The sequence below is a fragment of the Mustela erminea genome, chromosome 3, assembly GCF_009829155.1.
Source record: "Mustela erminea isolate mMusErm1 chromosome 3, mMusErm1.Pri, whole genome shotgun sequence".
In the NCBI taxonomy this organism is placed as follows: Eukaryota; Metazoa; Chordata; class Mammalia; order Carnivora; family Mustelidae; genus Mustela; species Mustela erminea.
This window is the reverse complement of record NC_045616.1, coordinates 51467486-51492824: the sequence shown is the minus strand read 5'-3', so window position 1 is coordinate 51492824 and position 25339 is coordinate 51467486. Positions and strand designations below refer to the sequence as shown.

At 37.3% G+C, this 25339-nt stretch overlaps 1 long non-coding RNA gene across 1 annotated transcript; it reads right to left on the bottom strand.

Annotated features, from left to right (window-relative positions):
- Positions 1-129: 129 nt before the first annotated feature.
- Positions 130-25339, bottom strand: LOC116585583. Its single transcript, XR_004283707.1, has 4 exons — positions 25256-25339; positions 24725-24787; positions 525-634; positions 130-217 (listed from the first exon to the last, which is right to left on the bottom strand). It is a non-coding gene; the product is annotated as an uncharacterized LOC116585583 (long non-coding RNA).

Sequence of the window (25339 nt, the reverse complement as noted above, 5' to 3'; positions counted from 1 at the left end):
TATGCCTCATTGCATCCTAAGTGCGATGCTATTTCAATACAACACCTACCACTTTTAGGTCTTTATGCTTAAGTGTGTCTTGCTGGATGAAATCAAGCTACAAATTGGATGAAATTGGGTCCTCCCAGTTGATTCTACTGCTACAAGCTCCAAAACCCAATTGTTTTCTAAGTCCAATTCCATGAATTCAGAATTCAAATTATCATGTTTTCTTGCACTGAAAAATAAATACAAAAGCTCAACTTGCTACAGAGATGAAAAGCAGTTTTTTTGGCCACAAAAATAAAGTTAACTTTTGTTCACATGGGCTCAGAAATGGAGCAAGAAATGCTAGAAAAAAATATAACTCACTGAAATCTGAGACAGAGTGTATCCATCACTTAGGCAAAAGAGGTCTTTCGTTCAAACAATTTCATCCAAAATACTTCACAGAAAAACTGCTCTGTGTTCAGTTTCCTTTCATCTTTGCATGATAGATCAAGTCATTTCACTGCCACCTACACTTGTGGTTGCAACAAACTTACTGTTTTTTAAAGATCATAATGTCTGTCCACTTGGCAGGTGAAGATGCATTTGGGAAGATGACCATGTCTGTTAGGTCCGTCCACTCCACACTCAGGGGATTCATGTTTCACTAAATTGTACAGAGCATGGTGAAATGGGAAAATACAGATTTTTAGTGCAACAGAGAAAATTAAAATTGAACCTAATGGGATCTGGGTCTAGCTTTCAAACAGCAATTATTACTACTGCTGATTTTGAAGATCCTTAAATTAATTCTCATGAATCTGTTTCATTGTAGAAACAAAAGCATCTTCAAAACACTAGTGTTTTGGCTGGCAATCCTTGTCGGGGTAACTCCAATAAAATGAATTGCTAAAAACAGTCAGAAGTTTTTATTCTACATACACATTTTAATTATGCTAAGTGATGGCTATATTTTTAAGAGAAAAAATAGCTAACTAAAGAAAACTAGTGTACTATCCATGAGTGAATATTTTAATAACTTATACAAACTCATGCTTGATCTTAGTTATCAAAAATAATTAAACTTGCCAATACCTACCGTAAGGGAAAAAACAGACTAAAATATGGCATTATAAGTGGATGCATTTGTTTTCCTTTTTTTTTTTTAAAGATTTTATTTACTTATTTCAGAGAAGAGAGAAGGAACAGGGGCAGGGGAGGGTGGAAAGGAGCAGAGGGGAGGGGGGAAGGGGGAATGAATGTCAAGTGGACTCTGCACGCAGCCCCACTGGGGGCTCTATCCCACAACCCTGAGATCAAGACGTTAGCCAAAATCAAGAGTCAGACAGTCAACCAAATGAGAGGTCCAGGGCCCGCATCTGCTTTTTTCTTTTCAATGGAAGAGAGAGTGTACTGATAATGTAGTAGGTAAAGGCATTCTGGTGAATGACAGGAGCATTATGTAGAGATTATCCCATCTCAGATCACACATTAGGGTTCTCTGACATAGGCCTCAACCCCCTCAGGAGAACCTAATAATTCAGACCATGGGATCTTGGGAAAACTAGACTGACAAACTAGAGGAAGACACAATGTCATCAACACCAGATAAAAATAACTTATAAACAATAATACCATCCATCATTTTGAAGCACTGAAGAGGTAAAATGGTAAGGAAAGCCACAGGCACAAACATTTCAGATGGCTGGAAGGAGGCACTTACAAGATTCAGTTCTCCCCCCAACCACACCCCAAAAGCAATCCCAGTTGGTGTTTGGGATCATGGGGGTAGTTTATGATTCTTCCTTTGTGTGGTTCTGATTTCTGTTCACAGACAATGACTATCTGTTTAGCTTTTGTCCTTGATGATCTCTAGTCAGTAATCTAGAGTCTAGTTGTAGGCCTCTCTTCCCTGTCTTATACTTAACCTATCTCAGTCAATGCTGCCAAGCCCTTTACCTAGGATCCTCCACACCTAAATGCGATCATCGGTCTTGATGACTTTCTTTACAGATATAATTTACTCGTTCAGACAACTAACATGGTCTGGTGACCTCTCACACCCAACTCTCAAACCCCCAAAAAATAACTTTGGAAAATTAGAGGTGTGAAAGGGAATCACAATTCTGAGAGTCAGGGGAAAGAGAAATGTATGTATTTCTATATACACTTCATACATACAGTCAGTGCTCATTATTTATTCATGGACTCTGTATTTGCAAATTTCCTGACTTGTTAAATTTATTTGTAATCTCCCAAATCAATTCTTGCAGCATGTGATTTGTGGTCATGGGTAGAGCGGTAAAAAATGTGAGTCCCCGGTGGGCTGAAGTCCAGCAAGGCAAAACTCTGCCTTCCTGTTTGGGCTCTCATGCTGCAAACAAGTGTCCCTTCTGTGGACTTTTAGTGTCATCATTTCCATATTTTTCACCTTTGTTGGTGATTTTGCTGTTTAATATGGCCACCGAGTGTAGTACTCAAGCACTGGCTGCCCAGGGTTCCTAAATGCGGGCGGCCGGTAAGGCAGCCCTGCCTTACAGGGGTAAGCTTGATTTAGGCATGATGTACAGTGCTATTCATAATTAAATGATAATGAAAACCATGCATGCCAAAATTCATGAAGTACAACCAAAAGGAAAAAAGAACACTGATTAAAAGGTATAGCTTTAAATATATACATCTAGAAATTAGATTGAAATTATTATTCCATAACTATAACGAAGGGAACTATAAAACCAATAACAAAAATGTGGTCTGAATAAATGGAAAGGAATTTTATTTTTTGAATAGGACAACTTAATATTATAAAAAGGTCAGTTCTCCTAATACATAAATTCAGTGCACTCCCACTCACTTTCAGCTAGATGGTTTGATAAATATATTTAAATTTACACAGAAAATAAAGACCATGAATCTGTTAGATAAATACCAAAAAAAAAAAAAAAAAAAAAAAGAAGGGACACTTTTCTAACAAGATATGGCATTAGCACAAGAACAGACAAATGGATTAAGAGAGAGTACACAGAGATAAATGTGTATCTGGGAACTTAATATATAATGTAACTCAAAACAGAAAGGACGGTTTGTTCTTAAATGGTATGAACATGATGGTGGCTCATTTTGTGGAGTACAATAAAACCAGCTCACAGCATTGCATACAAAGTTGAACTCTAAGTCAATTAAAAACCTATCAGTTTAATGGGAAAAACATAGAAAAATATCATTGTGAATGAGACAGATAAAGAGGTACACCCTAAACACAATATTAAAAATATAAATCATAAGCCAAATAACTATGAATGGGCAAAAGTAAAAGACATATGATAGACTGAGGGAAGATATTTGTAATGTTTAAAAAACAGTACATATTTAATTTTTTTAAAAAATTCCTTTGAGCCAACAAGAAAAAGATAGGAAACACCAATGGAAAAACACAAAGGAAATGAATAAGTAGTCTAGAGAAGAGGAAATTAAAAGCAAAAAGCACTAACAAACATAGAAAAATGCTTGAATTAATTAGTAACTAGAAAACGAAAATTAAAACAAGCCACATCTCTAAACTGATAGAAATTAGAAACATAGAAAACACCAAATGTTGGTGAGAATGTGAAGGTGGAGTCATTCTGAAAAGCATTCTGGCATAATTTGTCAAATTCAGTATATTCACACCCCCGGGTACAGAAATCTCCAAATTCTTATACAGGCTTGAGGAAGTTCCTCACACTATAATTTGCTATGTCCCGGCTTTGGAGACAGTCAGCATATGCATCACTGGGAGAGCAGACAGCTTAATATGGATAAATGCACGCCCCAGAGTTCCATGTGGCAGTTAGGAGCAACAGACTAAATATCCACCTAACTGCGTAGATCTTTTAAAGAACAGTACTGAGCAAGGTGAAAACAAAACAAAACAAAAAAACGCATACAGGATACCACTCCCCTAAATTAAAAATGCATGCAGGACAAAACAATACACACTTGGAAAGGCCAATGATGACAAAGTCCTATGACCTGGAGGACGTAATTCATTTGATCTTCTCCAACTGATTTACACATAATTAAATAATTTAAAAATTATATTAGAAACAACAATATCATGATAGACCTCTGTCTGCCAAAGATGTGGCATTTTAGTAAGCCAGATAGATAGTTCTTGATAAAAAGAACATCTGGTCAGAGAAAATCCCTCATTATGTTTCCCACAGATTAGACTCTAAGGGAAGTACTTAGTACAGATTTGAGGCTCTCCATTTATGCAGACCCCTGATGAATGGAAACACATCTTGTTTAAAGAGCTTGGTCGCTGAGAGGACTGCAAATTTCCCAAGATGAAGAACAGGGAGGTAAAGTAGAACCATTTTACCTTGAAGTACAGAGCATATATGTGTTTCTTTTCAATTAATTTATGAGCTCTCATGTAGAAGAGACACAAGACATTGCCTATTGCTCGAGTGTGGGGGCGGTAGGTGTTCCCTACAAACGAGCAGATTTAGGGGAAGAATAAAAAGGACACTTCTGCCAGTGAGCCAAGTCCAAAATGGGCATCGTGACAGAATAAGTTCCTGGCCTGGTATTTTTCAAGGAAAAGGTAGAGATCGTTTGTCGGCAATGCCGTTTCCTGGCTTTGAAGGAGTGCAAAAGAGCCTGTAACCGCCCCTTCTACCTTTTAAAATTTTGCAAATCTGAAGACCTTTTAAGAAGGCTCAAAATTGGAACAAGCAATGACAGTCAGCTAAATGCGCTACTTAATTTTTAAAAACGGAGAATAACTGGACAGTTTTCCTTCTCCCTGGACTATTTGTAATGACGGTGTGTCATCCTTCTCTAACAGTTCCCAATGAAGCTAGTAAAGAGACGCTTTGACGGCTCCCAGTATTTACTCATAGAGGGATCTGTTTTCATACCTATGATTAGAAGGTCTCCACAGCCATGACCATGTACCACAGGCATCTGTTTTTCACCACTGGGTTGGGAAGAACAACCCTACGGTGTGAAATATTCACAGGTGGAAACTCCCCATATCATCATATGATTCAGGTTTCCATAAAATTAACCACCAAGCTTGCAGCAAGAGTTCCCTCAGGAACTCTATCACTGCTTGCATCCCTGGCATTTGAACTACTCCAATGGTGCCTGAAAGACAAGATAAGCTCATTTTTTTTCCCTCCTTTGTAAGTCTTACTCTTATTTTCTTTTCCCTTCCCTCAATCAAACTCAAACTGTACCTTCAGGTACTAAAGGCACTGTTGGAAGTAATTACAACAGGACTGAAATGGCTAAAGTTTAAAATTTGATTTTCTAAATGAAGTAAGTAATGGTGAACTTCGTGTCTCCATCCCGTACACTCCCTAGAAAGTATACACATCAGTTCTTATTTAGTATTAATGTGATTCCATAGTGAAAACAACTCAAGACTGGAGATACTGTTCTTTCTTCATTTACAGTCATTCAAAAACACTGCATTACACTTAGTTCCTTTTTTTTTTTTTTTTAAAGATTTTATTTATTTATTTGACAGAGAGAGATCACAAGTAGTCAGAGAGGCAGGCAGAGAGAGAGAGGGAAGCAGGCTTCCTGCTGAGCAGAGAGCCCGATGCGGGACTCGATCCCAGGACCCTGAGATCATGACCTGAGCCGAAGGCAGCGGCTTAACCCACTGAGCCACCCAGGCGCCCCACTTAGTTCCTTTTCACTGCAAGTATAACATTCTTACTCACACAACACCACTTCTCAGTTTCCAAACTTAATGAAAGGATCAGAAACCTATCTGCTAAGGATTATGAGAAGAAGAAAATGATGATATCACTAAAACTAGATTTATGACATTAGATGCCTAAGCTATGTATACATTCACGAACTCTGAGCTGTTCTAGCAAGTAACCAGCACAAAACTTTGCTGAGGTCACAGGTCAGCAAACAATAGCTCTCAGGCCAAAACCAACCTACCACCTATTTTACAAAATATTATGGGAACATACCATGCCCCTTTGTTTACATATTTTCTAAGGCTGTTTTTGCACTACAAAGTTGTTGACTAGCTATGCCTGTGACCATATGGCCTATAATCTGGCCCTTGCAGAAAAACACTGTCAACCTCTGCATCCTAGATCCTCCAAAGTTCTCAGAAGCAGGCTTTGAGATCCTGAGTTAATCCTCAAATAATAAGCCTGAGTAAACACAGGTAAATAAAAGGTGCTACAAAGCTTGATGGAGAGAAAAGATACCACAGGAGAACAGGGAACTCATTCAGAGGAAATGTCTTAATTAGGATTTTATTAATTTAGTCATTAAACATACATGTTTCAAGCGTCTACTGTATGCTAGTCACCTGCCAGGCCCTGGGACACAAAGAGAAAAAAAGAAGATGTAATTCCTATCCTCCTAGAAGGTAGAACAGAATTTCCATATTAAATCAACTTTGAAACACATCTAAGACTGCAAACTATAATGAGTGCCATTGCTTACCACAGGGTGTTGTAAGAAATAAAAGCTAACAAGTTTAAGGTGGACATCTGCTTTATTTTTCCTGAATTTATTTCTCCCTCTGGTAATAGTAATCCTCTCTCTTTGGGGACTATGTCTCCTCCGTTTAATGAGGGATTTCAGGAGAGGCTTGCAAGACCACCCTTCCGCTACGCACAGGGTTGGAAACACAATACCAGCTTGATTAAATGGAGTAGCCCATGTTTCCAGTTACTATGACTGGTGAGGAATAGTTCCATGACTCAAGTCTAGCCAATCACAAGCCCTCCTCAGTATTTATTTTTAACAGAAAAGTGAAGTTATCCTTCTTCTTTCCTCTTGGGTCATAAAGCAGTAAAGATGTCAGCCCAAAGCTGCCAAAGGCCTTATCCTCCTTCATGTGAACTTGTTAAGAGACATGGATGACAGAAAATATAATATATATATATATAGAGAGAGAGAGAGAGAGAGAGAGACTGAGACAAAGAGGCAGACAGAGGGTAGTAAACTCATAGCATTTGAGATCCTGGATTCAATTGACCCTGAAACCAAAGATAAACTTCAAATTATCAGAAAAGTGGATTTTCCATGTAAGATCTCAGGATAAGCTTCTCTAGATGATCATAAAAAGGGAATAGGTTTTCTGAGATTGATGATATTTTGAAAGCATAAAAAGGACAAAGAACTGTTGATGGTATTTGCCAAGTGTGACTAAAAACAAGGACAGTGCGTATGTGTTTGTGTAAAAATTCAAATAGTAGGTAAGTGGAACTGCCTTCTGACAGGACAATGTCAGAGATCACTTAGAAACTAACGATTACATGAATACAAATGTAAACATGGGCATTTTTATTGCTGTGTACCCTTGGATTCTGGGACCTCTCACTGTTCTTGTTTTCCTTAAACTTTTCAATACTTCTCCCATCTTCTTTGTAGACTAAGTCCCTTAACGTCAGAGTTTCTCAGACTGACTCCCAAGTCCAGTTGCTCCCATTCAGTAAACATGCCCCTATCTACAATGTTAATAACATTCAGTATATGAAGAACTCAAAAATTCCTAACTTTTTTTCAGAGTACTCTTCCAAATACCAGGCACATATTCACCACCCTATTGACATTTTTCTCTTGTGGGTCTAGAATGAATTTCAAACTCATCAGATCAATCAAGGACTTACAAATGCCTCTTTTAAAATCTCAGTTCCTCGTAACCTAGTAAAGAACACCAACATGGTTCAAGCCAGAAATCTAGAAATCAGACCTTTTTTTTTTTTTACTACTTTCTCCTTCATTCCCAACAATCAATCTACTAGAAATCCTATGAATTTAAAACAGTGGTTCCTGACATGTAAACCCCTGAACAGTAGTATAAATATCACCTTGAAACTTGTCAGAAATGTAAATTTTCAGGGTTCACTCTAGACTTTCTACATCAGAAACTGACTTTAAGGTCCAGCAATACATAAGTCATGCTGCAGTTTGAGAATTCCTTAATTAACCTTTTAAATAACTCTGGAATTCCTTAACTTTTCTTCATCTCATTGCCATCTACCTAATCAAAATGTCACTATCCCGTCAGGGACAGACTTTGGAGTCAGGACTTCAGAGTAGAGTACTAACTGATGTCTATAAACATTACTTCTCCTGCCTTTTGTTTTTTCACAGAGAAAATTATCTATGCTACCTCCATTTTAATTAATGACCTGAATCCTCTGTCATCTGGCGTATATGAAGATCCATTTGGAAATGCTGTGCCCTACTCAGTCTGAAGCTCTCCAATGTTCAGAATCCCCTCCAAACACTAGCACAAGTTTATCAAGACCATTCTCTGGCTTGCTTAGTCTGTTTTAGCTGTTACTGGTTAGGTTAGAAGGCAGCATAACTTCATTCATTCATTCATTCATTCATTCAACAAATATTTAGCACATACTACATGGCACACATGATGTTCAGTTCTTGGAGTCCAGAGGTAATACAGATATGAGACTTGCCTACCCTAAGTTTCTGGTCTCATTGAAGGAGATGGCAAACTGTTGCTAAGAGCTAAGTGGATCAGTGATATGTGAATAAGTCTTCTGAGGGAAACAAACCATCAACCGTATAACATAGAGCAATGAGGAAAGGCCTCAAAAAGATGGGACCAACTACGAGAACTGCAAGGGAAGAAAGGTAGGAAAATAGGTCAAATGTCCTGAGGCACTTTAAAACCTGAAGCAATGAACCACTCAAGGCCAGTGAGGCTGGTAAGAAACAAAGCAGGAGAAAGAGAGGAGGTGAGGCTGGAGAGTGTGGTAGGGCCAGGTCATGAGGGCCTCCTCAAAAGGTACAGGCAGTTCAGATTTTATTCTAAAAGCAATAGCTACATTACACTAAGTGTTCTTCAAGAGAACAGGCATGAAGGAGGCAAGGTGGTAATGGATAACCCAACTGAAATTCACGATCAGAAGTCAGAGAACACAGCTTTGTTTTATCCAGTCAGTACATCAATGCAGGCATATTAACAATCTAGGAGGCTTTTGTGAGCTAACCTGCTGAAGTTATCACAGTTTCTCATCTTCTTTCTAGAGTAGAACACATTCCAAAATTTTAAAAAATTCAGAAAAAAACTTTAGAAACACAATGCATAAAGTTGGGGACCATCCTGGCAATTCTAAGCATATTTACATTTAAGTTACTTGGTATCAGTACCGTTACTGCTGAAGTTAAAAGTTAAACATTTAGGTGTTTTTTAAGCCTGTGATGATCTATCATTCAAAGAATCAGTTGCTCATGGTTTTCAATCCCACTGTTGGTTACAGCATGTCAGCCACATATCGTTTTTATTTCTCTTTTATTTTAAGCTTTATTTAGCTCTTCTCTTGTTCTCTTTATTTAAATGTGAATATGCTCAGTAGGCAGGTGGTCGTATTTGTCAAGCCTTCCCCTGGTTTGCTAGAAATAAATAAATAAAATAGCTCCTACGTGATGGAAAAATAAAGTGTATAAATTATTTAATGCAGTATTTTCTTTCTACAAAAGCGTCCTTTCCCGATTTTCTGCCTACTTGTTGGGTACTTTTTTTGTTGCCTGGAAGGGGAACCGAGAGGTATAAATGATATGGACACCTGGTGACTGGTACAATTTACAGGTCACAAGGTTAATCTGCAGCACAGGGTTCCATTTCCTTTTTCCCCTGTACGGACTAACAGAACCAGAGAAGATGCTTCACGATCTGTCTGTACACGGGCAGAGGTCCGGCTTCAACTTGCTGCAAGTCACTGGCTAGGCCATGATAGAGTACCAAACTCCACAAAGAAGCATGTTCAATAGGCATTTTCTAACTCACTCACAGCTATTTCAGTTGTTCCATTGTTTCCAATTCAGGAAATGTTTTCCAATGCAAGAGAAGGAAAAAAAAAAAGATATTTTTAACAACTCTGCAGAGAGAAACCCTTCCTTTTAAACTCTGTTCTGCTCCTGATGGCAAAGCAGATTGCCCAACTAATGAGGGCCCTAAATTCTCAGTTCAGAGCCCTAAGCTTTCCTGAAGACTTTGGCTTGACCTTGTTCACAATCAGCTCAGTCTATGAAGATCTTCTAATTATCGTCTATAAAGATCTTCTAATTATCGGCTAATTCTCAGTTAAATTTCTTCACTCTGGCCCAAATAGTCAGTCTCTTTTTAAAATCATATGTAATCAGCAAATCACGGAGCTTAAGATTTGGGTCTCTATGGGTCATGCACAGGGTTTGAAACCTGGCTTTGGTGTCATTTTAGGTAAGTTACTTAGCCTCTCTGGGCTGCATTGACATATAACATACAGCATGTCCAGTTAAGTGAATTTCAAATAAACAGTTAACATTTTTAGTCTAAGTATATTCTGTGCCACATTTGGCAAAGCTCAGTGTGGCAACCCTACTTGAGGCCTCAGTTTTCCCAAGTGTACAATTAATATAATAATGGGGGAGTTGTGATTACATAAATTAATCCATTTAAAGCATTTATTATGGTTCCTGGCACACGGTAAGTCCGCACTAATCCCTTAGCTGCTGTGTTGCTGTTGTTATCTCATTCTCGAGGAAATAAACGAAAGCAACACTATAATGTCTAGATAGAATTTCCTACATTCTGGGCAAAGAGGGACCTAAATATGAGGAGGATACAAACTCACCCAACAGAGACCTTATTAGATGCAAACATGGGCCAGGGATTACATGTTCTCATTTAGCGATATAATCTTATGTCCTCTAGCTGCTCCCATACCCGTTTGCAGATAAAGAAACTGGGCTCTGAGAAGTCCCATAATTTGCAATCAGATACATGTGTAGTTGCTAGACTTCGTTTTCTGAGACTCCAACACACAGGCTCTTTTCTCTTTTGTGACCATTGTCCCAGAATAAAATAAAAGTCTTATTACAAAAAAAAAAAGACTCAAAAAAATCTTTGAATTTAAATCTAAAACATCATACCAATTTCTATTTAGCAAACATCATTATGAGAAAGGTAACTAGAAGTTAAGTATGTAACTCTTTAAGAGGGTACAACGCACCATCACATAATTTGTGACCTTGCAATGACCTCTTAGGGTGGTACATTTAGTCACCTTCTTTTCATAAATTAGGCAGTGAAATTCAGGAAGCAGAAGTCTCCCATCTCAGCATGCAGCTCTAAGTGTTAAAATCAGGACTAAAACCCAGGTCTACCATGGTGGCCACAACATACCAGACTGGAGGCTTCGACAACAGAAACTTATTTTCCTACTGTTCTTGAGACTAAAACTCAAGATCAGGGTGACAGCTGGTTAGGTTTCTTCTGAGGCCTCTACTTGGGGTGCAGGTGGCTGCCATTTAGCTGTGTTTTCAGAGCTTTTTCTCCGTGTGTACAGCCCTAGTGTCTCTTCCTCTTAAGGACATCAGTCACATTCAATTAAGACCTCCCCCTTGCGACCTAATTTAACCTATATTACTTCTTTGAAGACCCCGGTTCCCAAATACACTCACAGTGTAGATATGAATTCGACATAAGAATTCAGTTCACTGATACTAGGTTTTCTCGGTATTGTCAGTCATGCTGCTCTCCTGGGAGTACTTTAACAATTCTGTTATTTTTGATGGTGGAAGAAATATGCAAAGTGTGATAACAGATACACTGAAAAAGATCAATAATGAATCTTTGAATAAGTGTAAGAATTTTCAAAATTCAGTAACTTACACATAGACACTTGGGATTTGGTCCACTCTAATACTCTATCAGGATTATGGACTCAGAGAAAAACTATCTGAGAGGAAAATCTGATCACAGCAGATGTAATAACTAACCTCAAGTGTTAGTTGATATCAGGAATTTAAAATCCCTTCTATACATGTACAAAGAAAGAGAAGATGATAGGGGTACTCTCTTATCCTAATACTTTTAAATTTGAAATTTTTAAAGTGTGGGGATACTCTATGGGTCAAAGCAACGTGTTCCTGCAAATACCAGGTTAGATTAATAGCTGCTTATGCTGAATGACTCAATGAATGAGTCTCTGGACTACCGCTTACTCCTGGAATCAGGTGGAGTCTGTGACAGTCTGATTTGTTTGCATTTAGCAACAGTGTGAACCAAGTAAAGGAAGCGATTATGGTAGCAGCTGGAGAAAAAATCTGTAGAAAAGACGCAAAAAAAAAAAAAAAATCCTTCAACACTTAGTGAACGTAGGTAGAGAGCATTTAATACGGACATCACTATAAATGATCTGAGCTTCAATATTGGTTTTTAAAAACACAGTCTGCACAGTGGTATTTTTATAGTCAGTGTCAAGCACAGTCGTTTTTAGTTACAGCTTGCATAACAGTTCGAGATAAATCAAAGTGAACTGTTTTGAAGAAAAAAAAAATAGCACAGATTTGCTAATACTGTAATCAGTGCTCTGGCCAAAGGCTACTTTGCACTGTGTCTACATAACACTCATTCAACAAATATTTATTAAGTGTTGGTTATTTGCCAAATACTGTCCTAGGTGCTGGGAATATATCAATGAATAAAACACAGTCCCAACACTCAATATGCCTATAGCATCTCCTAGGGAGAAAAGCAATGGCAATACAGGGTGTGAAGAGCTCCGTGACATCAGAACTGCAGGCTCTGTGTTCCAGAGAAGAGGGCAGCATCTACATTCCTCTTGGCTAAGGAATTAAGGGTAAGTTTCCTGGAGGAGGGGATACTTAAAGCTCAGATCAAGGGCCAAGAAAGAGACAAGGAGTTGGCAGAAGGAGCCTTCTGAGACAAGGGCTAAGTGTGTTCAGTGTACTGAAGGGCAAAGGAAGCACAGCATGGGAAACCATTTAGTATGACTAGGGCGGGGGGAGAGAGAAAGAGTGGAAAGCAGGGAGTGTTAAGAGATGAAGCCGAAAAAACTCTCCAGAGGACGCGCACACAACGAAGAGGAGTTTGGATTTCACTCCGACTCACTCCGGGTGTACTATGCAAAAATGGATGTAGTGGGAAGACCAGATGGGGCTGATGCAGTAATGGAAACATAAGACTATGGGAGCCTTAGCAAAAATAGAAAGTGGACCAATTTCATGTGTTTGAAAGAAGTAATCCTGACAAAACCAGTGACTGGATGTGGAAAGTGAGAAAGAGAACTAAATATGTTCCCAGGTGTCTAGATTAGGCAATTTGAGAATCAGAGTGTCATTATTTAGGAGCAAGGAACAAGTGGGAAGACAAATGGTCAGTGGTATGTGGGAACTAGTCTTCCTTTGTTTTTCTTCTTTACTGGGCACCCACTCTGTGCTTGGCACTGCGAACACTGTAGTGGTCAACAATACAAGGGAAACCCTATAGCTCACATTCTAATAATTTCCTTAACTAGGTAGAAAGATCTAGGAGGCAAGAGGCTCACTACAGAGCTTTGGTGGGTTTTAGTACACGGGTGGTATCCATAAAAGAGGACAGATCACCCACAGAAAATGTTGAGCGAAAGAAGAGGAGATTAAAAATTTTTGAGGGACACCAAATGTGGTGGACAAACAGATGATATGCAGCCTTGAGGAAAAACCAAGAAGTGGTCAGGGATATATGAGGAAGAACAGAACAGAATATTGGTTACATGGCAGACTAGTCTTTACCTGATCTCTGTAGAGTCAATCCAGGTTACTATGGCACAAAAGCATATTGTTTCTCCCTATATTATTTGATGCCTATCCTCTTTTGATACCTATCCTAAGTAAAGCTACTTTATAATACTAAGATGCGGGAGAGAGATATGGACAGATAATGCAAGAGAGAAACCTGAAAGTTTCTCTGAAAGGAATGATTCCTTCTTCTTATGGAATAAATAGAATGCTTCTCCTCCCCCCGAAGGAAACTAAATTCTAGTTTTAAATGTGATAACTGAATAAATGAATAATTGCAAGAATAAATTCTTGTAACTAATAATGCCTTTAAAATGTTATTATATTTTAGGTTTTTTCTTTTGTTTCTGCCTCAAATGTTTCTGAATAGAAATTTTTCACCTACTTATAATATTTATAAGATAAAATTTTATTAGTGCTATGTGTCAAACACTAAGCGCCCCACATGCATTTATTTAATTCAATCATCACAACAATCTTTTGAGATTATAGTTTAAGAAACTAAGGTCCAGAAAAGTGGAGTCACTTGCCTAAGGTGCAATGACAATTATTTTAGTGACAGCTGGGTTTGAACCAAGATATGCCTGACCTCAAATATGTATTACAAGTAGATTTGTTCTGTGGCAATACCTTCATGGAGATAAAAAAGCTTTGGGGTTTGCTTTTCAATGGGGAAGGGCTGTATTGTGTTCAAAATCAATTTTAATCTTGTTATAAAACTAAAGAATATATTATTACATTCCATTCATTAAAATTACATAATGCCCTCATCCCGATAAACAGATAACCTCCATAAATGTGAAAACAACTTCATATGGCATTTTTCTCCTATGAATTTTTTAAAGAGCTAATTTATTCATGAGCAAAAATGAATAAAAGCACCTCCTCACCAGTAATGTCGTGTTGTTAACATGAATCATTGTTTGCCTGACGGAGCTAGATAGTGTCCACTGGGATGATGTTTTATTTCATACGCAAGTGCCAATCATGGAGGAAAAGTTACATGTTTTAAAAAAATGGTCATTGATCACTGGGTGTCAGTTCTATTTAGGAGCAATACCAGGACTTTCTATGCTCCCCTTAAATCATTTAGATTTCTCCCTCAGAATCTTTATTATCCTATTCTTCTCTGTATAGCAAGGAGCCCTAATAAAGATTTCTCCTAGAGATATTTGTGTCTCTCTCCACCAACCTCTTCCAGGTCCCTGTCAAAAATATGAAGTCCTAATCCTACTACCTCAAAATGTGACCTTACTTGGAAACAAGGTAATTGCAGGTGTAAATAGTGAAGTTAAAATAAGGTCATACTGGAGTAGGGTGAGCTCCTGATCCAATATGCCTGGTGTACTTATAAGAAGAGAGCCATGTAAGAAGGCATGGGGAACTATGCAACTGTAAGCCAAACAATGCTGAAAACTGCCAGCCCACTATCAGAAGCTAAGAGAAAGGCATGGATCCGCTTCCTCCCTAGATCCTTCAGAGGTAGCACTGTCACGGTGCACCTTGATTTCAGAATTTTATCCTCCAGAATTCTAAGATAATACATTTCCATGGTTTTAACCCAACTAATTTGTGGTACTTGGTTACGACGGTTCCAGGAAACCAAAACATCATTTTTTCTCCAGTGGGTTTGCCATCACTGTCAACTTTGCAGAGTGGAATACTTTTGCAACATTTACAATTAATATCGTCATAAAAAAAAAACAAAACCCAAAACCTGGGGAGAGATTGAAGGGGAACTTCATTCAGGTCATGTAGTCTAATCTCCTATACCTAAAGCATTCCTTTCGGAAGCCTTCTTGACAGATGATTATATGGTCTCTGCTTAAATTACTGATAACCCAATATGCCAGGATAGACACAATAAGAGATACAGGAGATATAAACCATTCCCTGTACTCACAGAATTCATAATTTATCTGGAGAAAGTATTTGTAAGCAAATACTTATTAAACATCCAAATAAGTAGTGACAGGATTTGAGGGTATGTATGTATCAGAAAACCCCACTGTGACTGGTTTAAGCAAAAGGGAAAGTATAACTCACATAACACAAGAGTCCATGAATGGGGCCAGTTTTGGAAGTAACTGGATAAAGAAATCAAAATACATTACTAAAATCAATCTCTCATCTCTCCTTCCTCATTATGGGCTCTAACCACCATAAGCTTGATCCTCTCATGGTAGAACATACAGATAAAGCAATGTCAGGCATTATGGCACCAACCAAGTAAGAAAAATTTTTTTTTTTGCCTTGGCAAAATATCTGAATTTAAAGAAGAGTAGATTACCTTGAATTACATACTCACTTTTTAAATAATCACGGTGATTTCAAGGAACAAAAAACCCACTCCTGGAGCACATGAAAATGTTAATGCCCCTAAACTGAGACAAGAGAGAGAACTTGCAAGAAAGATCTGGGTGCTCCTGACATGTTAAGGGGGACATCACTGGGAAGGTAGCCAACAGATATCTACTAGATAAAAATAAAGTCAAATTATATAGGTACATATATGTTGGAGAAAAATCTTTATTCCTCCTGGGCTACTTGAGAAATCTTCACAGGCATGTTTTTTCCTAGGTCTGAAATGATAGAGAAGGCAGAAAGAATTTATACAGCTGTACAAAATGACTGGGGTATCATAAGTAAGTGTCAAGAAACCTAAATGAGGTGATAGTTTTAGGGTATAGTAAGTAGGAATTAGTAGGAAGCAAGGATGGAAAGAGAGGTAGGGATCAAGTTGGAAAGGGCCAGAAATGCCATTGGAAGCAGTGCTGTCTTTATACTGAGAACCATTAAGGTTCAACCCAAGACTGCTAAGATTGGTTCTCTAAGAGCAACTTGAAGGATGAACTGAAGAAGAAACCCACTGAAGATCACAACAATCATTTAAAGTAAAATATGAAGACCTGGATTAGGACTAAGGAGGTGCCAATGGAGCATGAACTTGGCACCCTGCAGGATTTGTTAGCAGGTGAGGGAGAAGAATAGTGAGAAGTACCTCTGAAATGTCTTGAATAATCAATGGGATAAGACAGTGCCTTCAACCACAGCAAGAGCTGACTTAAGGAACAAGGAAACAGTGAGAAGGAGATAATGAGTTCATTTTTGGATACATTGATTTTATGGTATTTAAATATACTCATGTTTAAGATATAAAAAAAATGCAGTTATAGAAATATAGGCCTGAAATTCCTGAGAAATCAAGAGATTCAAATGTTGGCGTTCTTTCCTAGGGCAGCACGTAACTTGTAGGGAGAGCAGTCCAAAAGGCAAACTCTATGGATCTTTAATTCCTCCTTTGCCACAAACCATAAAAACCCTTCACTGAATTCGTTTCACTGAAAATTTCCCCCAACTCAGGGTGTTCTACATTTTTGTCTTTTGTGTCATTCTTTGTTTTTAGACCCCCAAGCTCCTTGGGGTAAGGACTTTGTCATTAATTTAGCACAGCTGAATATATTACATGGTGCCATGTGTATTTATAGAAGTTTGCTAAGTAATGATGATTCAGATTTGGTAATCAGCACTTGAGATGATCATATGGTTATGCAGATCAACACTTACTATGCAAAAATCATTTCCTATAGGGGCAGATGTGCTGGTCTCCCTCTTGGTAAATTTTTAGATCTGTAAATTTCTTGCACTCTGAAAGTCAATTTAGGATTAAGCCTTTGATTGTCCTCTTGTTGCCTAAGAGAACCAAGAGCGCAGTATCTTTCTATGACGCTAAGCTGCCGAAGGTAAATAATGCTGATGGATTTAGCAGCAGTTAATTCTAATAATTTAAATGATATAAAGTGCCTTTATTGATCTAACAGCACAGTGATTTCACTTCTCCAAGTCAAAGAAAGTGGTTGAAACACTTTAAAATATTTAGTATAGAGCCATACAAATGCAGTTCCTATGTTAAGGCATATTGCGATTCCATTCGGAATTGGAAAAAAAGAATTTTTGTTACATTTTTTGGAAGATGACAAATGCTTCCAGATTTCAGATTTTAACTTCTCTCTAAAAATAAGAGGGGGAGTGTTTCATAATCTCTTTGATTTCTTTTAAAATTCCAGAAACATCTGAACTGTTATTTAAAAAATATTGGTAAAGACTATGCATTATTTTACTCATACTCTATGAAGCAGTGATTCTATCAACCTAAGATAGGTGAAAACCCATCCAAATTAGTAAAAATGCAATAGTGGGAAACGGTAGTAAAGGCAGGGGAGGGAAAAAAGGAAGAGAGAGAGAGAAGTTTGGAGAATTGGAATTTTTATTCTAGAATACTGGAATGCAATTGTGACCAAGTATATGAGAAGAAGGCTCGTGTTGTAAAGCAACTGTCGTGCTTAAATCTTTCAATATGCTCTGAAGTGAAAGTTCGCTGTAATTTCCTACCTGACCTCTCAGTTCCTCACCATCCCTCCTTATTATCATAAACATCAGTACCTGCTGGCTGAAATCTTAGTGATAGCTACTGATTTGAAGTTGATAGACAACTCAAAGCCTGATTTTTAAAATCTAGTTATTACATGACATTATATCCCTCATCCCCCCAAAACAACCTCAATAACAACAAAAATATGTTCAAGTATCCAGTTATATTCTGGGGTGAATATAAAAATAAACACAACAGATAGTGAACAGCAATGAGGATGGTTGAGGGCAACAGCTTGTCACAGGTACCAAACACAATGAAATCTGAACTTTAATGGTCCTCCTCCTCCCGCTCCAATATGGCAAATGGCTGGTGGGGAGGAAATCAGTAAAACACATGTTTTGCTTGTGTATGTGTTTATTTAAGTTTCTCTTTTTAATGTTTATCTTTGGAATTAACTAGAGTAAAAACTGTAAAAAAAAAAAAAATCCCTTAATACTAGAGTGGTTTTCTTCTTTCCTTTGTTGTTGTTGATATTGTTTTTTACAGATTCATGTGAGGGAACAGCTTGCTATTTACGTGTTTTTAGAGAGCTTAGTTGAAAAATGTGGGTCTACCCATTCTTGATGGGGATAAGTGACTAAAAAGCAATATGAAAATTCAGAGTACCTGCTCCCATGTGCCAAGGTGATAGAGACTATACAGACAGATACTCAGAAAATGAAGTCTGCTGGCACTCAGTGCCTTTCTTCTCAACTTCCCCCAAATGGATCAGATGGGAGATTATAAAAAAGGGACACATTTGAGATCAAAAGACAAAATCAGGCAACTTGTCCATGGGTGGCCCCACAGGGTAGAGTGAAATAATAGAGCTAGACCACACAACAGCAGAAAAGCTAGATTATGATGCCGGAGCAAAGAGAAGAAATCTGGCAACTTTCTGATTCTCTCTCCCGAGTATTCCATTCTGTTTATGAGACTATTTCTACAGTATGGGTGAGGGGAGAGTAGGACACATTTCTCATGTGTGTGAGTGTTTTTCTGAAGAAAACTATGTAGGCAGCATCCATTGTGTCTGAGTGCATTTATATGTGTCATGGCATGGAACATTTTTTTTTTTAATTTCAAAAGCATTATATAAATAAAAGCAGGAAAATCCCAGTCTATTCCTTCTAGTGGCTAGAATGTTGGCATGGGAAAGAAGACTTCTGAGGACTTTAGAAGTAAAAATTTTGAAACACAGTGAGAAAGCATTAATGACTTATTCAAGCTCTTAGATGAACAGTTTCAGGGAATTGTTCAAAAGTCTTATAATAATAGTTGTAAATTTACACACATCAAGATCATTCATTACCTTCCTTGTTTAAAAAGATATGATCCAAGACTCTGTAAGAGGCTTACTTTGGAGTACTAAAAAGCAATATTATATGAAAATGTACTTATTTTGTCAGATTGTCAGAAATGTGAATCTGCAATAGTCATTTGTATCGGTTGGCCTGCTGGGAATTAGATAACCTCAGATTTTATACATCATATTCTTTGCTTGTAATCACAGAGAAAAGACAAGAAGAGGTGAAACTATTCTAATTCAAAAATATCTTTGTATTTATTCTGGTACCCCCCCCTCAAGTTCCAATCATGGATTACAATTGTTGGGTAAAATGCCCTTAAATTCCTAAGCACACTAAAGCCAGATCTGGTTGTTTACTAGCAACTTGCCTTCTATGCTACAGGTTTCATTAAATAAACATGTGTCATTCCTCCTTTTCAACTATGAAGCTAAATAATTAATAAATGAGTAAGTAGAGAATCATGTCCACTTATATAATCTCTGCTTATTCATTTATTATTATTATCCCATATATATATATATACACACACACACACATATATGTGTATATATATACATACATATGGGAGATGTAAGAAATGAGGCAAACGATAAGGGAGATCCTGTTTCTAAAGGGGCCAAGTCACCTGTAGCCCTCAGTATTTGCTGCTGCCTCCATGCAGGCTCAGGATTGCTAAGTGTATTGACTTTCAGAGGAGTCATTTTTTGGATTGTTTTGATTAACTCGCAGAGAATCTCAGCAAAATACATATCTGGGTCAAACTTCTACTTGTTATCTCTTGTACACAGGTTCATTAGCAAACAGTAGCTTATCAAGTTTACAGACCTGGACTGAATGATCACACTTAAATGCCATGTGAGGAAAAGACAGTTCTCTTTATGTATTAAAGATATTATAATTAATGTTATTTTCGGCTCTTGATTCATCTAGTCTCACCTTATAACTTCTTCCCTCCCTATCTCTTCCCATACCTTTCCTTCTGCTTTTTTTGGTTTCTCTACCTATCACTCAATCTTTCTCCTTCTGCTTTCTGACATTGCTTTCTTTCTTACAAATTGAGACCACACTTCTATTCCAGTCCATGACCTATTACACACCCTCCTCTTACAACTTTTTCATCAATTACTCTCTTTTTCCTGCATTCTCAGTATTTTCCCAATGACTCCTTTTTTTCCAAAAATGTTCCTCTGCATTATAAGAATCTTTCTTCTACCTCTACTTATCCTTTGAACTCTGATTCTCTCATCACCAAAATTCTTGAGAGTCATGTTCATTGCTTTTATCTGCATATGCTTCATATACTTATCATTAAATGAAACAAATGCAGCCTTTCAGTTTCCCCTCCCAAGAGTGTGTCTCTCCTTTCTCTCTTTAAGTTCTTTGACTTTTATTTTGCATATGATAGCTTAGTGTTCCCAATTTTCCTTCAGTTTCCTGGTTTCAATTTCTGTGACATACCATTATCCTTCTACATATATTTAAATTTAATTTTGAAAAGTGTTTGGCATAATTTTTATGATACTTAGTGTTTTCAATCACAAAACAAATACATTGTAATTAAAAGCTGAAGAATGCATGACATTTCAACAAATGGTGCTGGGATACCTGGGAATCCACCTGTAAAAGAGTGAGGGTGGACCCCTTTATCATACCACATACTAAAACTAAGCCAAAATTGACAACAGGCTTAAAAGTAAGAGCTATAACTATGTAACTTTTAGAAGAAAGAATAGATGTAAATCTCCATGATTCTGGATGAGAAAATGGTTTCTTGAATATGACACCAAAAACAAAAGAAAAAAATAGATAAATTGATCTGCATCAAATAAAACAAATTTTTGATGCAAAGGACACCAAGAAAAACAAAACAAAACAAAATATTTTGGGGCACCTAGGTGGCTCAGCTGATTAAACTTTTGTCTTCAACTCAGGTCACGATCTCAGGGTCCTGGGATCAAGCCCCATGTTGGGCACCTGGCTTAGTGGGGAGTCTGCTTCTCCCTCTGCCTCTCTCTCTCTCAAATAAATACTCTTAAAAAAGGTAAAAACAAACAAACAAAAACACAGCAGCAACAACAACAAAAACCCCCAAATCCTACAGGATCAAAGAAAATATTTTTAAATCATTTACCTGGTAAGGGACTTGTATCCAGAATATATAAAGAACACTTAAAAATCAACATAAGATGCGTAACTCAAATTTAAAATTGGCAATGAATTTGAACAGACATTTCTCTAAAGATTATATCCAAACAGCCAATAAGCAAATGAAATGATACACAACATCATTAGTCATTAGAGAAATGCAAACCAAAACCACAATGAGATACCACTATGTACTCACAAAGATGGCTAAAATAAGACGAAAACAAGTGTTGACAAGAACATAGAGAAATGGAATCCTTATACATTGCTGGTAGGATATAAAATGATGCAGCTACTTTGAAAACCAGTTTAGCAATTATTTTAAATGTTAAAGATAGAGTTACCATGGAATCAAGCAATTCCACTCTAGGTGTATATACCCAAGACAATCAAAGTGTATGTTCACACAAAAACTAGTACACAAATGTTCATAATAACATTATTCCTCAGCTAAAAAGTACAAACAACCCAAATGATTAATGGATAAACAAAATGTGATATATGCATACAGCAGAATATTATTATTCATCAATGAAAAAGAATAGAGTACTTATATATGCCACACCATATATAAATCCTGAAAATGTTATACTAAGTTAAAGAAACTAGTCACAAAGTCCACATATTCTATTATTGCATTTATATAAGATATCCACAATGGGTAAACTCATCCTTGTTCTGTTATTAACAGGATTGAGAATTAGTAGTTCCTAGGTGATAAGAGGACTAGAAAATAGGAAGTCACTGCTAATGGGATTTTTTGGATTACTGAAAATGCTCTAAAATTAGATAATGGTGATGGCTATTCATCTTTGTGAGTATATCAAAAACCATTAAAATATCTATTAAAAGTATCTATTTTTAAAGTGTGAATGTGTTGATATGTGAACTGTATCTCAATAAAGCGATAAAGCTATTAGAAAAAACCATGCACAAGAACACAAAGAAGAAAATCAAATCCCCATAAATTCAGTATCTGGAGATGATTGCTCTGAAGTTAGAGAAAAAGGATAGACTTTAGAGTCACCCAGACCTGCATTCAAATCCTGTCCTTTTCACTTACTAATGTATTAGTAGCTAAGTGATTTAACTTCTCTGAAATATTTTTTTTAATCTGTAAATGGATTCATTAGTAAGGATAGGATAAACTTGTCACAAGTAAACTGTTAAATTTAATGAACATAATAGGTTTTGGGGGGTTTTTCTTCCCGTGGGTTCACATAATGATCTAAAAAGTTTGGGTTCATGCTAATGGCAGCTCTTGTCAGTGCTCTAGGGACCCAGACTCCTTCAAGTATTTGACTGCCATCTTCCAGGGCAGGAGTTGGAGATTTTTTGGGATAAAGGGCCAAATAATAAATATTTTAGCCTTTGCAAGCCATAATGTCTCTGTTTAAACTCACCTCCACTGCTGTGGAGTCAAAACAATATGTGAGTGAACTGGCATACTCCATTCCACAAAACCTCTTTATAAAATATCCAGGAGGGCAGGTTTGGTCAATGGGCTATCATATCCAGCTGGCAAAACACGAAAGGTGTGAGGAGCCTTCCTCTTCAATGCTTAGTCTCTAAGCTATACATATTAGTCTGCCCACTTTTGCAGTGAAAACCAGTCAAAATCATAAAAGATCATATATACCTGCAAGAGGGTCTAGAAAATGCTAATGATTAAGTATTGACTTTTTACTTCAACTCTTACCATACAAAGGAGATGGTCTGGTGGAAAGTTACTCATCTTTAACACATCTTAGGGTGCTGTTGTGAGGATTAATAATAACATCTATAAAGTAACTTGGATGTAAGAGCATTCAGTATATTCTATGGTTTTTATCATTCTGGTCATGTGCATTTTTAACAAAATTCTAATCTCTTTTGGGCACAATTTCTCTGTCTTAATTGTACTTGAATCATTATTCTCTTTCCTTAAAATGTGTTCTACTTTCATTATCCACACAGATCCCTTCTCCACTCTGTTCTTCACTCCATTCAAAAAACCTCTTACCTCCTCATTTGTAAAGAGCACTAGTTTCTATATTCCACGGCCTCCCACGTTCAAGACTTCTGAATTACTTTTGGCTCACCTTTGCACACATATTGACTTCCTGCATATATTTCCACCATTTTTTCCCCATCTAACTTGTATGCCTTCCTCTCTTTTCTAGTTTCCATTTTCTATTGTCATGTGTACTTGTTTCTCAAGGGCTTTGGTAACGAAGTACCACAAACTGTGGCTTAAACTAACAGAAATGTAGGTCTCACAGTTCTGGAGGCTGGAGGTCCAAAATCAGGGTGTTGGCAGGGCCACATTCACCCGGAAGCCTGCAGGAGAATCCTTCCGTGACTCTTCCTAGCTTCTGGTAGTTTGCAGACAATCTTTAGGGTTCCTTTGCTCGTTGGTGCAACACTAACCTCTGCTTCTATAGCCCCATGTTGTTCTCCCTGCACGTTACTGTTCACATGACCATCTTCTTATAAAGACATCACTTATATTGAATTAGGGGCCCACTATACTCCAGTATGACTTCATTTTAATTAATTACATCTGCAGTGACCCTATTTCCTACAAATAAGGCCACATTTTGAGGTACTGTGGGTTAGAGCTTCGATATGTATCTTTTTGGAGGGTGTACAATTCAACTCATAATGCCATGACTCAAGCCTGAATTACCTATTTGCAGGACCACTACTGTAGCCTTTTACTTGTTTTGTTTTCTTCTTAATACTCCATCATTGTCTTATTTCAATATACCTTTCAAGGTCAGAAAAACTTTTTTTTTTTTTAAAGATTTATTTCCAAGAAAGAGAGATGGCATGTACATACATGAGGGGAGGGGCAAAGGGACAGAACTTTCAAGCAGATTCCCCACTGAGCGCACAGCTTGACACAGGGCCCCATCTCATGACCTGCGAAATCATGACCTGAGCCGAAACCAAGAGCTGGACGCTGAACTGACTGAGCCACCCAGGTACCTTTAGAAAACCTTTTCTAACATAGCATGAGTATGATGTACTAAGTTTTGAATTAGACGTTCAGTAGCCTTGGGTAAATAACTTAATTCCCTAAATCTCAGCTATTTCCTCTATTAAACAGAAGTAATAGTACTTACTTTATAGCACTGTCAAGAGGATTAACTAAGATCATATCTAGTATACATAGTGCCTGGTAGTCAAGTGCTACCACAATAAATAGTGTGCCTGAATTTATGATGACCTTAATTATATAATTGCTACTCAAAAATGTTAACATCATGGACTTGTTTTATTTCTTTAAATTTCTCATGAAGATAAGCATTGCTTTGTCCCAAAGAGACACTCAATAATCACTTACCTTATGAATTTTTGAAGGCAAGCCCTTGAATAGGAAGCTTCTAATCTTCAAAATAACACAACTCTAAGCAAGAGAAAAATGTGTGAGGAAATTAGGTCAAAGACAGAAATAAGAAAATAAGTATACAAGGGCAAGGTTGAATTTATTAGGATTCTTCTTTATGAGTCATACCAACAATGTTTAGCTTACATAAGAAATATGTACAGTATTTCAAAGTTGGCTGTTGAAGGTAAAAAATCTGTTTTGTATTTTAAAGTAAGCAAAAAGTTCCTTTAAATAACAGCACGGCATTGAGGCATCTCAGCATTTTCTTATTTTTACCGCAACAACAATCTGCTTTCATGCATACTCCACACACAGCCCCAACTCAATATTCTCGTCTCTGAAAAACCACACGGAAGGTTATGCAGTATGAGTCTTCTATATTTTATCTTCTAATGTATGACAATCTGAAATCAAATTATTAAGTTTCAGAGCTAAAAGAAGACTCAGTGATCATTCAATACCATGTTATTGAAAAGAAAATACTACCTGGAATAATTACATGATTGAGATCATGCTGCTATTTAGTGCCCAAACAGAGATCAGAAACCAGGACGCCTATCGTGATAAGTG